This window comes from Cyprinus carpio, chromosome B4 (genome assembly GCF_018340385.1).
Source record: "Cyprinus carpio isolate SPL01 chromosome B4, ASM1834038v1, whole genome shotgun sequence".
Classification (NCBI taxonomy): Eukaryota; Metazoa; Chordata; class Actinopteri; order Cypriniformes; family Cyprinidae; genus Cyprinus; species Cyprinus carpio.
In genome coordinates, this window is record NC_056600.1 from 17,284,624 (window position 1) to 17,298,713 (window position 14,090).

At 42.3% G+C, this 14,090-nt stretch overlaps 1 protein-coding gene across 1 annotated transcript in view; it reads right to left on the bottom strand.

Moving 5' to 3' along the window:
• LOC109092761 (thyrotropin-releasing hormone-degrading ectoenzyme-like) overlaps positions 1 to 14,090 on the bottom strand; it is a 119,956-nt gene that overhangs the window by 68,126 nt on the left and 37,740 nt on the right. The window lies entirely within an intron of this gene.

The window sequence follows — 14,090 nt, forward strand, 5'->3', positions numbered from 1 at the left end:
TAAATCTGTTGTGGCAGAATGCTGTACATTACAGAAATCTTGATGATGCAAAGTTGGAGAAATTCTCTCATCATTCCATCTCTTTCTGTCATTCACTGTCTCACATATGTTATTAAAAGTGTCTGGAGGAAACCATAAGGGGAAGATGAAGGGACAAAACAATGGGGGTGTGTAGACCAGGGCACGGTGAATAGCAGGAGATGCAGTAAAACAAGAGTGTCTGGAAAAACAGCAAGATCAGAATAAACAAACAACTTGTGTTTTCAGACAGCAGAACCTCCACTAGCACCACTAAAGCAATATTCATAACGTTTCTCACACCTCAGTCTGTTTCACACAAACACACACACAGCCTGACGTCTAGTTCTGAGCATTCAGGTCTATCTGGAGGTGTGCATTACCTGTGCTGCTCTTTGAGGCTGTTTTAGGGCAAGCGGCCCTGGGGTGACACAGGAAGTATGGCAGAAGAATGCGGGAGGAAGTGAATGTGAAGCTTTTCTCACAGCAGGGTTCAGTCTGTCAGCGCACACCTGCTCTCATTCAGCACAGATGCACTTAATGTTCACTTCATAAAGATAAGCTAGACACTGGTCTCTTTATTGAGCAGCAGAATAGAAAAGAATATCTCTACATTTTGCTCTTCTAGGTGTTTCCTTCAATTTTAGCTATCTATCTGTCTGTCTGTTCGTCTATCTGTGTGACCTCAATAATTTCCTATCTCTGTGATTTTTAGCATGTTGCCACATGTTTAATACAGTGCATCCAGAAAGTATTCACAGCACTTCAATTTTTCCACATTTCGTTATGTTACATCCTTATTCCAAAATTGATTAAATGCATTATTTTCCTCAAAATTCTACAAACAATACCCAACAGGTGAAAGAAGTTTTGAAATCTTTCCAAAAAAATAAAAAAAATAAATCACATGTACATAACTATTGACAGCCTCTGCGCAATACTTTGTTGAAGCACCTCTGGCACCAATTACAGCCTCAAATCTTTTGGGTGTGATGCGACAAGCTTTGATCATCAGCATTTGGGAATTATCTCCTCCCCTCTTTACCTCTCAAGCTCTGTCAGGTTGGATGGGGGCAGACACACATTTTTAGGTTTCTCCAGAAATATTTGATTGGGTTCAATGGCTGGGCCACTCAAGGACATTCACAGAGTTGTCTATAAGCCACTCTTTCTGTGTGCTTAGGGTCATTGTCCTGTTGGAAGGTGAACCTTCTGCCCAGTCTGAGGTTCTGAATGCTCTGGACTGGATTTTCATTAAGGCTATCTCTATATTTTGGTGCATTGAGCTTTTCTTCTACTCTGATGCGTCCCTCAGTCCCAGCTGCTGAAAAACAGCCCCACAGCATGAAGCTGCTACCAGAGCACTTTACTTTTGGGATGGTACTATGCAGGTCATTATCAGTTCTCCTTTAAACATAAACATTATAAATAAAAATCATCATAACAAAAAAACATAATCCTCTTACTCTGACTAACCTTTAGGGTTATTTGCTTTTCACATTTTTATTTTTTTATTTTTTGCCAAATTCCAAGTTTGTTTTCACATGTCTTCACTGAGGAGAGGACTGAGTTTGGCCACACCGTCATAAAGGCCAGATCGGTGGAGTGTTTCAGTGATGTTTGTCCTTCTGTATGTCTCTCCCATCTGCATATATGATCATGGAGCTTAACTAGACTGACCATCAGCTTCTTGGTCACCAGTCTAGACAAGGCCCTTCTCCATCAATTGCTCAGTTTGGCTAGGAGGCCAGCTCTTCAATGAACCTTCAATGCTGCAGAAATTTTTCTGTACCCTTCCCCAGATCTGTGCCTGCATACTGTCTCTGAGGTCTACAGACAATTCCTATGACTTCATGGCTTGGTTTGTGCTCTGACATGTACTGTTAACTGTGGGACCATTATATAGACAGGTGGTTGCCTTTCCAAATCATGTCCAATCAACTAAATTTGTTGTAGAAACATCTCAAGGATGATCAGTGGAAACAGGATGCACCTGAGCTCAACTGTGTGAGTGTATACTTATGTACATGTGATTTTTTTTTTTTTTCCGTTCCAACACTTCGTTGTCATTATGGGGTATTGTCTGTAGAATTTTGAGGAAAATAATGAATTTAGTCCATTTTGGAATAAGGCTGTAACATAACAAAATGTGGAAAAAGTGAAGCGCTGTGAATAATTTCTGGATGCACTGTATATGTGTTGTGGATGGTTGTTTGGTTGTTGGTGGTTTACTGTTCCAGCTCATTATTCTTTATTCAACTCTTTGGTCTTTATTCTGGTCTCTAAATATTGAGGCATCATTTACTGTATGTACAAATGCTTTAAAATGAGATACACATTTCAATTTAATGCTTAGGGTTTGTTCAGATCAATAAAAACTCCACTATTACATAGTATTTGTCTTTGAGGATACATAGCTCTGATAAGAACAAACACTGAACCACAAACCACTGAAAAGACTTAGTGAAGTTTCTTCATTAGATTACTACACTTAATGACCATCAAGGCATCTGTGTTTGAAGTAGTTGTCCATGAACATGCACAGTGCTAGTTCTTTTATTGTGTGGGTTAGTCATTAGCAACCTGCTTATTCACCCTCAATGCACTAAAAATACACTCTGAAAAAACTGAAGTTCAGTGAGGAATCAAAATATATGATTGCTAGTGGTTTTAGATTCACTGCACCATATAGCCATAATATCCTTATTACATTTTGACAAACTTTGTATCATTAGAATGTCTAAGACTCAACATTAGACTTTTGTTTAATAAATCTTACAGTAAGCTAACTCATGGCTCACAGAATAGCATCACTCCCATTAAAACAGCTAAAAAGTCCAGAAACAGCTGTAGTAAACGTTCAATCCAGCATTAGTGTGTGCCATGCTTTAGGCTTTACATACTTTAGCTGTTAATGCTATAAGCTCTGTCTTGTTTCTTCTGTTTAATAGCTCAGATAAGAGTTAAACCGGCCTAACCTCGGTGCTGGACTCTTTAAGAGTGAGACCATTTAGCATGATAAACTAATGTGATGAAGGTCTGACAGAGCAGCTGTTCACTTTCACACACTCTATCATCATCTACTTTCACCTTCAACAGGATTACAGTATCGCCAGAACATTCATCAAAGGATTAAACTGATCAGGAAGTAGATGTACAGAAGTATACTGAGTGTGTGAAGTGTGTTTTTTTGTTATTTGACATTTAAATGTTTCAATTCTGTCTGTAGTGCAATTCCCACAGATCCATCCTTTGATTTTCCAGAATTTTCTGAGCCTGCATTTTTTCAACATTCAGCTTTCAATTGTGATTCTCAAGTCTGTGCTTGAACAGAATAACTGTTTAGTATTTCTGACTAAAATGAAACACTTGTCATGTTTTTTGAGTGTTCTCCACAGGACAGTTTGCCAGCTTTTTAGGCACTAATCCAAGATATACATAATAAAATTATGCTTGCATGTACTCGACTCACACAAGCAAGTATACAGAAAGTATATTTGGCTTATACCTGTACTTAATCTTTTTATCAAGATATAAGTGCCCTATGTACTGTATACTTGGCTTGTAGTTGTGTTTACTCTTTTGATAGAGTAGACTATCGAATATGTTTTCCACACATATTGGCTTCTTTGAGGTATATGTTTTACATCTCATTAAATTAAATTTTCAGGTTTATAGTAACAAGTCAGCTTTGAAGCTTCCCTTACAAAGTTAATTTAATGAAGTACAGTATAATAAGTATATTATATTCAAAGTGTACTAATATCAGTGCACTAGTAGTATACTTATGCACCCACTATTTCAATGCTTCTTGTATTGTATACTGTTGTATTTGGCGGCCTGTTTTAATTTTAGTTTTAGTCTAGTCTTTGTGTGAAGCTGTCATTTTAGTTTTTATTAGTTTTAGTCATGTTCATACTCTTTTTAGTCCAGTTTTAGTCAACGAAAACTGATGACATTTTAGTCTAGTTTTAGTTGACGAAAACTGATGACATTTAAGTCTAGTTTTAGTCAACGAAAACTGATGATATTTAGTCTAGTTTTAGTCGACGAAAACTGATGACATTTAGTCTAGCTTTAGTCAATGAAAACTGATGACATTTTACTCTAGTTTTAGTCAACGAAAACTGATGATATTTAGTCTAATTCAACTAAAACAAAACAAAACTTTATACTATATTTATTAGACGAAAAAAAATGACAACAATTCTAGTTTTAGTCGACGAAAAAAAATGACAACAATTATACTATTATTACTCGAGGAAAATGGTATGATAGGCTCTTTTTAGTAATGCAATTCTGTTTAACCCAGTCAAAATATTACTAGTACCTAGAAGTATAGACAAAACCAAAATTTTATTTTAGCCAAACCCATTTCAAAACAAGGTTATCTTATTATATTATTGTTACCTAATAGACTTAAGAATACATCCATTCCAGATACGGAAGATGCTCTGAATGTTAATTTACTAATACTTATACAAAATAAAATTTTGAAGAATACTATTAGTAAACTATTGTAGTTCAAATGCAAGTAAATTTGTAAGTTTTTAGGTGATCTTAACATCATGCTTATAGTTTATTATAACATGTTTACTATCCATAGGCTAATAGCATTGACAGACATTTATATTTAGTGTCTGAATTCTAAATTCCTTAACAGTTCATTCAATTGCATACGGGCAATACAGTACCTTTCCAGTACTGTGGGTGGGTGTGATGGCAGTTTTACTTTCTAACTCTGTCCTTTTGCAGAGTAAAAGAGAAATAAATACAGAAGACTGAAAAATATTAATTAATTTCATCAATCATCATTTATTACATCATACACCAAACCTTATATCATATTCAAAACACATTTTCACCTATTAATGAATTTTCACTGAACTGTCAATGAATTTAGAATTCAGACATGGAATAACAAGTGGATAGCACTGTCGCCTCACAGCAAAAAGGTCCCCAGTTTGAGTCCCGGCTAAGTCTGGAGGCTGTTCATCGGTCTTTTAGAACAAACGTGTAGTTTGATATGCAGCTAAGCATATTAAACAGCACATTTGTTTTGATAGGCTATGACTGTGTTGTGAGCAGATGCTGTAAATTACTATCACACTTTGTTAGGACACAGATTTGTGCTTTATTTGTCAGTGGTGCTGGTGTAATTCCGGTCTGCATTTAGAGCAGGTTCAGTGAGTTTCATTAGCAGCTTAGTTTTCAGTTTGTTCTAACTGGTGCAGTTTTGTTGCCTATTTGGGCCACAAATTCCACCTCAGTGTGAAGCTTTTTGACTGGATCACACTGCTGAATAAATTGCATCACACCTATAATTATTCACACCAATAAAAACAAATTAAGTATGTGCTCTTGTGGCTTCCTACTATTTCAAACAAATGAAGTATGTGCTCTTGTGGCTTCCTACTTTCTGTACCTGGTTCAAACAGCACTGAACTGTATCTCCCAATGCAGCGTAGAGAAGTCAATACAGGGACACGACTCTTGCTTGTCAGTTTCTTCATCTTCAGAGACACTCAAACTATACAGAAACCAACAAAAATCACAGATGGTCTTTTGAAATAGTCTGAAATAATGAACAGCAGAATGGCGACCCTTATTTAACACTGACCTTTATTAAGCTCAGGAGCACATGAGGCTGAATATGAGGAGAGGGGGATGAATCTGAGTCTCTGTAAGTGTGTTCATGCTAAAGTGGAGAGACTCGTTCTCGGTCCACAGCACCCCTGACGCCCTGCGGTCTGCTCTCACATCTGAGCGCTTAACACAGGCAGCGGGGCAGAAGAGAGCAGCCCTTCACGGAGCTGCAGTGGTGCCTGAGGAGAAAAGCCTCCAGAGAGGGTCAAACAGATGCTCTCAGCTCGTCTCATTATCACACAGTTCACTCCACCTCTCCATGACGCTCTGTGCTCGTCTCACACATTCACTAACCACTTTTTCCCTCTGTTATCTCAAACTAGCCTTTCCTCCCTTCAACAAGACGACTGCATTACTGGAAAGTGTTCATTAAAACTGACCTTCAATAATCCATTTGGCAGCTTTAATACTCAGGATTAGATTTCTGTAAATGGTTTGGGATCAATGGTTTAAGTTTTAAGCAATCATTAACTTTCTGTAAGGATTTGTGTTCTCACAGTGACAGAGCTGTGTGTTAGTCATCTTATGTAATGTCCTGCACATTTCATAACCCTTTTTCATTTACCAGCCGTATCATTCCTAGACACCTGTGTACGTTCCTCTAACACATTCCCGGTCTCTCTATTCTCACAGCCTCCATCAAACCCACAGTGTTCCCGTTCTTAACCTGGTAACACAATCAATCGCAATTTCTGCCAGTGTGAGCCACTATTACAGCTCCAGCTGGAGCGTCCCGCTAGTATCAGCTCTCTCTAATGATGTCTGCGGCCCATTCTGCTCATCCACAAATCACAGCTGCTGAAATGGAGAGAAGTCTTTAGAGGCGAGAGGCAATAACAGTGAGAAGTGGTCAAATTCAGGTGCTCACTACAAATCAGAGCCGCACCGGAGCAGAACGGAGGGACACAAACATTTTTTTTCCTTGGGCCTCCCGTGAGAGAGTACTCTGGACCGGGTGGAATTATTATGACACAGATCAGTGAGCCACAGACATTGTCCTGAAACACTCCAGCAGTTTTCCGCTCTCCATTTGCTATTCGTCTTTATCAGTAATTGGAAGAGGAGGAAAGGCGAAGCTGCTTGTTATTTGACTTTTTGTCTCTCTGCTGACACCGGGAGCCGTGCTGATGTAGGGATAGAAAGTGTACAAGCGGCAGAAATAGAAAAATATTCAAAGCCGTGAACTTGCACTTTAAAGTGTGTGACTCTGAAATTATCAGCAGAAACTGCTGGGAAGACACAGCATATTTACTAAAGCACCGAGGGACGGCTGAACGGAAAGAAAATTCCCTCAGTTGTAGTAAACTATTAAACTGCGTCGTCAGGCGCTTTCACAGCAGCGTCTTCAAACCACAACAAACAATGTGCTACAGCAAACGTATTGTAGGGATAATTAATAGTTGCTTTTCTTTTGGTACTTCCTGAAAATGTCCATGAAAAACAATGTATGGCTTTGTCAGAAACCTGGAATTGTAGGGAAACCATGCCAGTTTAAAAATGCGAGTTAAAGCAACATATTGTTTGTTTGGCTGCTTTATTTTTCTCTTCCTCATGGCACAGCAGGTTCCTTTCTTCTTTTATTCCTGCCAAACTTGGTCTTGAGCTTAATTGAGCCTAAAACATTCATAAACCCAAAGCACTCCCTCAACAAAATAAATATAGCAAATGTAGAGGAGAACAGATGAGTATTATTTTATTTTGCTCTAAACATTGATTTAAAAACTCAAACCAAGTGTTCTGACAACTATGAGACACGATACAACTAGATTTTCATATTTTCAATAAAAAATTAGTGATGTTTGCTTGAGTAAAATGTTGCTAATGCACAGTGAATAGCTGCTATAAAGTGTTACTACATGATTTTGCTATGGTGTTTTGGGAGTATGATAGGTGGTTGCTAGTATTTTGCTATGTGTTTGCTAAAGTGTTTTGAGAGTTTGTTAGCATATTGCTACTGTTTGTAGTAGCTAAGCAAACAGCACTATTAAACCCAGTCACACTCTCATGTTTGTTTGGAGTGTAAGAGGAGATTTCTGGGGATTTCAGCACCCTACATTTTGGCACTCGGCCAAATCAACACATAGCTACACCTCATTAGCACTCAGTGGATAACTGGTGACTCCCTTCATAGTTTTTCACCCTAACCTCAATGTTGACCTTCGTCTAAATGTCAGGGCTGATATTAGAGGAAACAACACAAAACAACTACAGCAGCATATAATACAGCTTATTTATTCAGGAGAAACCAGGTCAGACTTGTTTCTGGGAATTATTGCTGATTCAACTTCACATTTAATCCTGCTAAAAGTCAAGTGAGATACACAGCGTGAGCGTCAACAGCCATTGAGTCTAATGTCTGCTGGTGCTACTCCAGTCAAGAGCAGGTCTGAGATCAGATCCATCATTATAGAGACTCTCAAACCCAAAACACTTCAGTACCAATGAACACTCGACTATGAGAGCTGAACTACAGAGATTAAAGTGTCTTTTTCTCATTAAAGTAAACACTATTTTAAATACATAAAAAAAAAATAATAATATTTTGAATGTTTTTAATGTTGAAAAAAAAGATTTTTCCTAGTGACCTGCTCTTAGTAGATCGTTGCTTTATGTAAAATATTAAAGGGGACATTTTCAGCACTTAGAACTTACAATGTCCACTTACAATGTCGTAATTTAGCTTTGAGACCATTTTACTCCCTCTTTCTGACCCATTCAATTAAATAACCTTTTTCAGAACTAAAAGATTAAGACATATTTTAAGACTAAATACTGTTTAGGGATAGATATGTACATATGGGCAGTCATATACTAATTAGTTCATGGATGTGCTGTCATAAGATGATTTCTAAACATCATGTATATGAGCAATTTCACACTTGTAGCAGTTTGATATGGCTGTGATTTAGCCGTAGGCACAAGGCAATAGGCCTCATAAGAACAACAATGGAGTGTCTTTAAAAACCCTTTTTTTGTGAGGAACTACTTCCTTCTGCCACGGACTGAAATCTCAAGTTGGCAGTTTAGCCCAAGTCTCTGTTACTAATTTAAAAACGGCACTTTAGAACTAATAATGAAGGAACGCCGAGTTGCTTCATTAAAAGCTTATTGTATTATTTAGAGCTGGGCGATTTTTCTGATTTTATTGATTAATTTGAATTTAATGTTTTGCTACGGTTTTATTTTTAAGAAATCGAGGAATCACGATTTTGAATAGAAATATTACCAAAAGTAAGAATTAAACAAAAGCAGAATTTTAATGAAGTAATTTGTAACTGTAACGGAATACATTTTAAAAGTAACCCTCCCAAGAGTATTGTGAGAGAGTGATGGACTGGGCGAGTGTGAGTAACCTGCATCTGATACAGCATTCATTCATTCTTCAGCTCACTCTCATATTCACAATAAAACATTTGTTTGAATGTCCGCTGAGAAAATTCAGATCTTCACTGAATCTTTTCATGCTGTCTTTTCATCTGTTGATGGTGATTTCTGATGACAGCGCTGTTCAGTGTATTTGTCGCCTGCATCTTACAAGGTGTTGTTGAAAGTAAAAAATAACTTAGTTGCAACCCTGTTTCAGTCTCTTTCAATATAAAATTCTTTATTGCTGACTCAAACATAACAGTCTCTTGTCGCCATCTAATGGTTGAGTAATTGAACTAAAATCAGCATAATTTCACACACACACACACACACACACACACATACACACAGAGTTTCTCAGTATTAAATACTATTATTAAATACTACTGTTATTGATATAAAATATTATTTTTTGAATGATAATATTTAAAAACCAACTAAAACAGGCAATTAAATGAAAAGTACAAAGACAGCACTCGGATATATAGCATTAAATCTATATAAAATATAACGTTATGAGACTTTTCCTTCAGCCAAAATTGTTTGCTCTGGCACAAATAATAGATTGAGACCAAAGATTTGGATTTACCCAAAACAAATTATATCTCATGTTTAACCACTAATGAAAAATCAGAGCCAGCAGAAAATTCCAGAAGATCTGGCCGAGGTGACGCTGCTCTCAGTGGGTTCATGAGCGCAGAACGGCCGCTGACGCCCTGGAGCACACATCTCCAAAAACATCAAAGCAAATTTTCTCTGTCCTTCTGATGAGACGTTAAACCGAGGTCCTGACTCTCTGTGGTCATTAAAAATCCCATGGCACTTCTCGTGTAGGGGTGGAACCCCGGTGTCCTGATCAAATTCCCTCCACTGGCTTTTGTCAATCTTGACCTCCTAATAATCCCCTTTCACTGAAATGTTTCCATCATTTTCTCTCCTTTCCAGCTGTAGCTGGTGTGTGGTGAGTACACTGGCACCATTGTGCTATGGCTGCCATCGCATCATCCAAGTGGATGCTGCACACTGGTGGCGGTTGAGGAGAGACCCCCTCAAATGACTGTAAAACACTTTGGGTGTACAGAAATACACAATAAAAGCGCTATATAAAAATGCCTCATTCATTCATTCATTCATTCAAATTTTCTAATAGACATTATCTTTATAATCAAAACAAATATTTTAAGTCTAAACAACTACATTTTTGCCTAAAATGGATTTGGGTGTACGCTATGACACTCGTTGTGAGAAATACTTCTATATCTGTCATGGTCTTGTCATGATCCTGTCTCTATCGCTCTCTTTTTCTCTCTCTGTCTCCCCCTGCTGGTTTCTCCTCTCCTGTCTCCCCCCCCGCTCTTCGCTTCTGTGTCACAGCTGACTTCACTTCTCATTAAGATAATTTCCCCTCCACCTGCTTCTCATATTGCCTTGTTATCTGGGCTACATCTACCCTCTCGTTCTCGTGTCTCTCTTTGTCAGATTGTTATCTCCTAATGAAGCTGTTGCCGTCTGCACAAGAGATTAGTATTGTCCTGTCCTGTCCGGTCTAGTCGGGGTTAGGTTAGTCATCTGCTATCCCTGCCCGTTCGTCTCTGTGCTCACCCCTTTGCACCCCACAGAACCTTACCTGCTGTCCAACGCCGCCGCGGCCTCCCCGCTCTGCGAGCTCCGTTCCCCGGATCTCCCCTGAGCCCGGTCAAGCCTCCGCCTCGCCAGCGCCTCGCCAGCCTGCAGCCTGCTGGCGAGCCAACACAGTGCTGCGCCTTCCTTACTCAGTGCGAGGTGGTCTTCTCGCTCCAGCCCTTCACATATGCTAAGGAGAGAGCCAAGGTTGCTTTTGTTCTTTCACTCCTCCACGGGCGAGCTCGCGAGTGGGGAACGGTCAACTGGGAGACTGAGGCGGAGTGCATCTCAAGCTTTGAGCGTTTTAAGGAGGAGATGATCCGGGTCTTCGACCGCTCCGCCTATGGAGAGGAGGCTTCCCATCGGCTTTCCACACTTCGGCAGGGGAGACGATCCTGCGTGCCGGATTTCTTCTCCATTGAATTCCGGACCCTCGCTACCACCTGCGGGTGGAATCAACCCGCCCTGACCGCTCGCTTCCTGGAGGGCTTGTCTCCTGAGGTGCGGGACGAGGTCCTCGTCCGTGTGAGATCCCTACCCGGCTCGACGATCTAATCGACCTGGCCATCCCGTGTGGAGAGACGGTTTGGACCAACGCCGTCGTGCTCATCGCCTGGAGGAGAGTCTTTTCTCGTCACCTCGTGTCAGCCCCTCCCACTCTGAACCTGAACCTATGCAGCTGGGTGGCCTGCGTATTTCTTCTAAGGAGCGTCAGAGGAGGATTCAGAACCGCCTCTGTATGTACTGTGCTAGTGCCTCTCACTTTGTGTCTTCCTGTCCGGTAAAAGCCAACGCTCGCCAGTAGGAGGAGGGTTACTGGCGAGCCCTACCACTAACACTATCCCTTCCACTTCCTGCACGACACTTCCAGCGCATCTCCAGTGGGCGGGGTCGTCAGCCTCCTGTGCGGCCTTGATCGATTCTGGGGCCGAGGGAAACTTTGTGGATGAGAAGTGGGCGCTCCAACAAGGTATTCCGCTCACAACCGCTAAGAGACTCCACCCTTTTATTTGCCCTTGATGGCAGCGCCCTACCTAGGGTACAGAAACAGACGATCTCATTAACTCTGACCATCTCTGGCAACCATAAGGAGACAATTTCCTTTTTTATTTTTCAGTCTCCTTTTACTCCTTTAGTACTGGGGCACCCTTGGTTAGAACTTCACAATCCACACATTGACTGGGCTAAGGGGTCTGTTTTGTCCTGGGAAGTTGTCATGTCATGTTAAGTGTTTAGCCTCGGCTGTTCCCCCCGTGTCTTCTGTTTCTGTGTTGCAGGAGGAGACGGGAGATCTGACTGGGGGTACCGGGGGAGTATCACGATTTGCGGGGGGTTTTCAGCCGTTCTCGAGCCATGTCTCTTCCGCCCCATCGCCCGTATGACTGCGCTATTGATCTCCGCCCGGGGACCACGCCCCCTCGGGGTAGGCTCTACTCCCTTTCCGCTCCCGAACGGCAGGCTTTAGAGAATTATTTATCTGAGTCCCTCAGTGCCGGCACAATCGTCCCTTCCTCGTCGCCTGCCGGCGCCGGATTCTTTTTTGTTAAGAAAAAAGACGGCTCGTTGCGCCCATGCATAGATTATCGGGGGCTGAACGACATCACTGTTAAGAATCGTTACCCACTGCCGCTGATGTCCTCAGCCTTTGATATCCTGCAGGGGGCAAAAGTCTTTACCAAGCTCGACCTACGCAACGCTTACCATCTCGTACGCATTCGGGAGGGGGACGAGTGGAAGACCGCCTTTAACACGCCCCTCGGCCACTTCGAGTATAGAGTCCTTCCCTTCGGATTGGTTAACGCCCCCGCTGTCTTTCAAGCTCTGATCAATGACGTCCTTCGGGATATGCTCAATTTATTCGTTTTTGTCTATCTCGATGACATTTTGATTTTTTCTCGCCCTCTCTCCAGATTCATGTGCAGCAGCACGTTCGCCGCGTTCTCCAACGATTGCTCAAGAATCGACTCTTTGTTAAGGCCGAGAAGTGCTCCTTTCATGCTTCGTCTATAACGTTTCTAGGCTCCGTTATCTCAGCAGAGGGGATCAGTATGGACCCTGCCAAGGTCCAGGCCATGCTCGATTGGCCCGTCCCGGATTCTCGTGTCTCGCTACAGCACTTTCTCGGTTTTTGCTAATTTCTATCGCCGCTTTATACGCAACTTCAGCCAGGTGGCCGCACCGCTCACCGCCCTCACTTCGGTTAAGTCTCGTTTCGGTTGGTCCGGTCCTGCGCAGGAGGCATTTGACCGGCTAAAGACCCTTTTTTTACGTCCGCACCCATCCTCCTCACTCCAGATAGCTCAAGACAGTTTATCGTTGAGGTCGACGCCTCCGAGGTAGGGGTGGGAGCCGTTCTTTCCCAGCGGTCAGCGTCGGATAATAAGATACACCCCCTGCGCGTACTTCTCACACCGCCTTTCCCCCGCGGAACGTAATTACGATGTCGGGAATCGTGAGCTCCTCGCCATCCGCTTGGCATTGGGTGAGTGGCGGCAGTGGTTAGAGGGTTCCTCTGTCCCTTTCATCGTTTTGACTGATCATCGCAATTTAGAATACATTCGCTCCGCCAAGAGAGATTGAACTCGCGTCAGGCTCGTTGGGCCCTTTTCTTTACGCGTTTTGATTTTGTCATTTCATACCGTCCGGGCTCTAAGAACGGTAAGCCGGACGCGTTGTCTCGACTTTTCGATCCCTCGATCGCGGCCGCACCCCCCAAAAGGCGATTATTCCTCCCGGTCCGGTGGTGGGGGCTACGGTCTGGGGAATCGAGAAACAGGTTAAGCGCGCACTCTCTCACGTCGCTACTCCCCGTAACTGCCCTAGGGGCAGCCTCTTTGTCCCGGTTCCCACACGATTGGCAGTTCTACAATGGGCTCATTCCTCTAGACTAGCGGTTCATCCCGGTGTTCGAGGTACTATCGCATTTATCCGCCAGCGTTTCTGGTGGCCCTCTTTAGAACGTGATGCGCGCCGTTTTTATCGCCGCCCTGCTCTATTTGTGCCCAGACCAAGGCGGGCAATTCCCCACCTGCTGGTCTCCTCCGGCCGCTACCTGTTCCCTCTCGCCCGTGGTCCCATATCGCTCTCGACTTTATCACCGGTCTTCCGCCCTCGGCCGGTAAGACGGTCATCCTGACGGTAGTCGACCGCTTTTCTAAATCGGCGCACTTCATTCCCCTTACCAAACTACCCTCTGCTAAGGAAACGGCCCAGATTATGATTGATAATGTGTTTAAGTTTCATGGCTTGCCCACCGACGTCGTGTCCGATAGGGGCCCGCAATTCGCCTCGCAGTTCTGGAGAGAATTTTGCCGTCTCATAGGTGCCACTGCTAGCCTTTCCTCGGGTTTTCACCCACAGACTAATGGCCAGGCCGAGCGAGCCAATCAGATTGTTGCCCGCATGCTCCGCAGTCTAGCCTTTCGCAATCCCTCGTC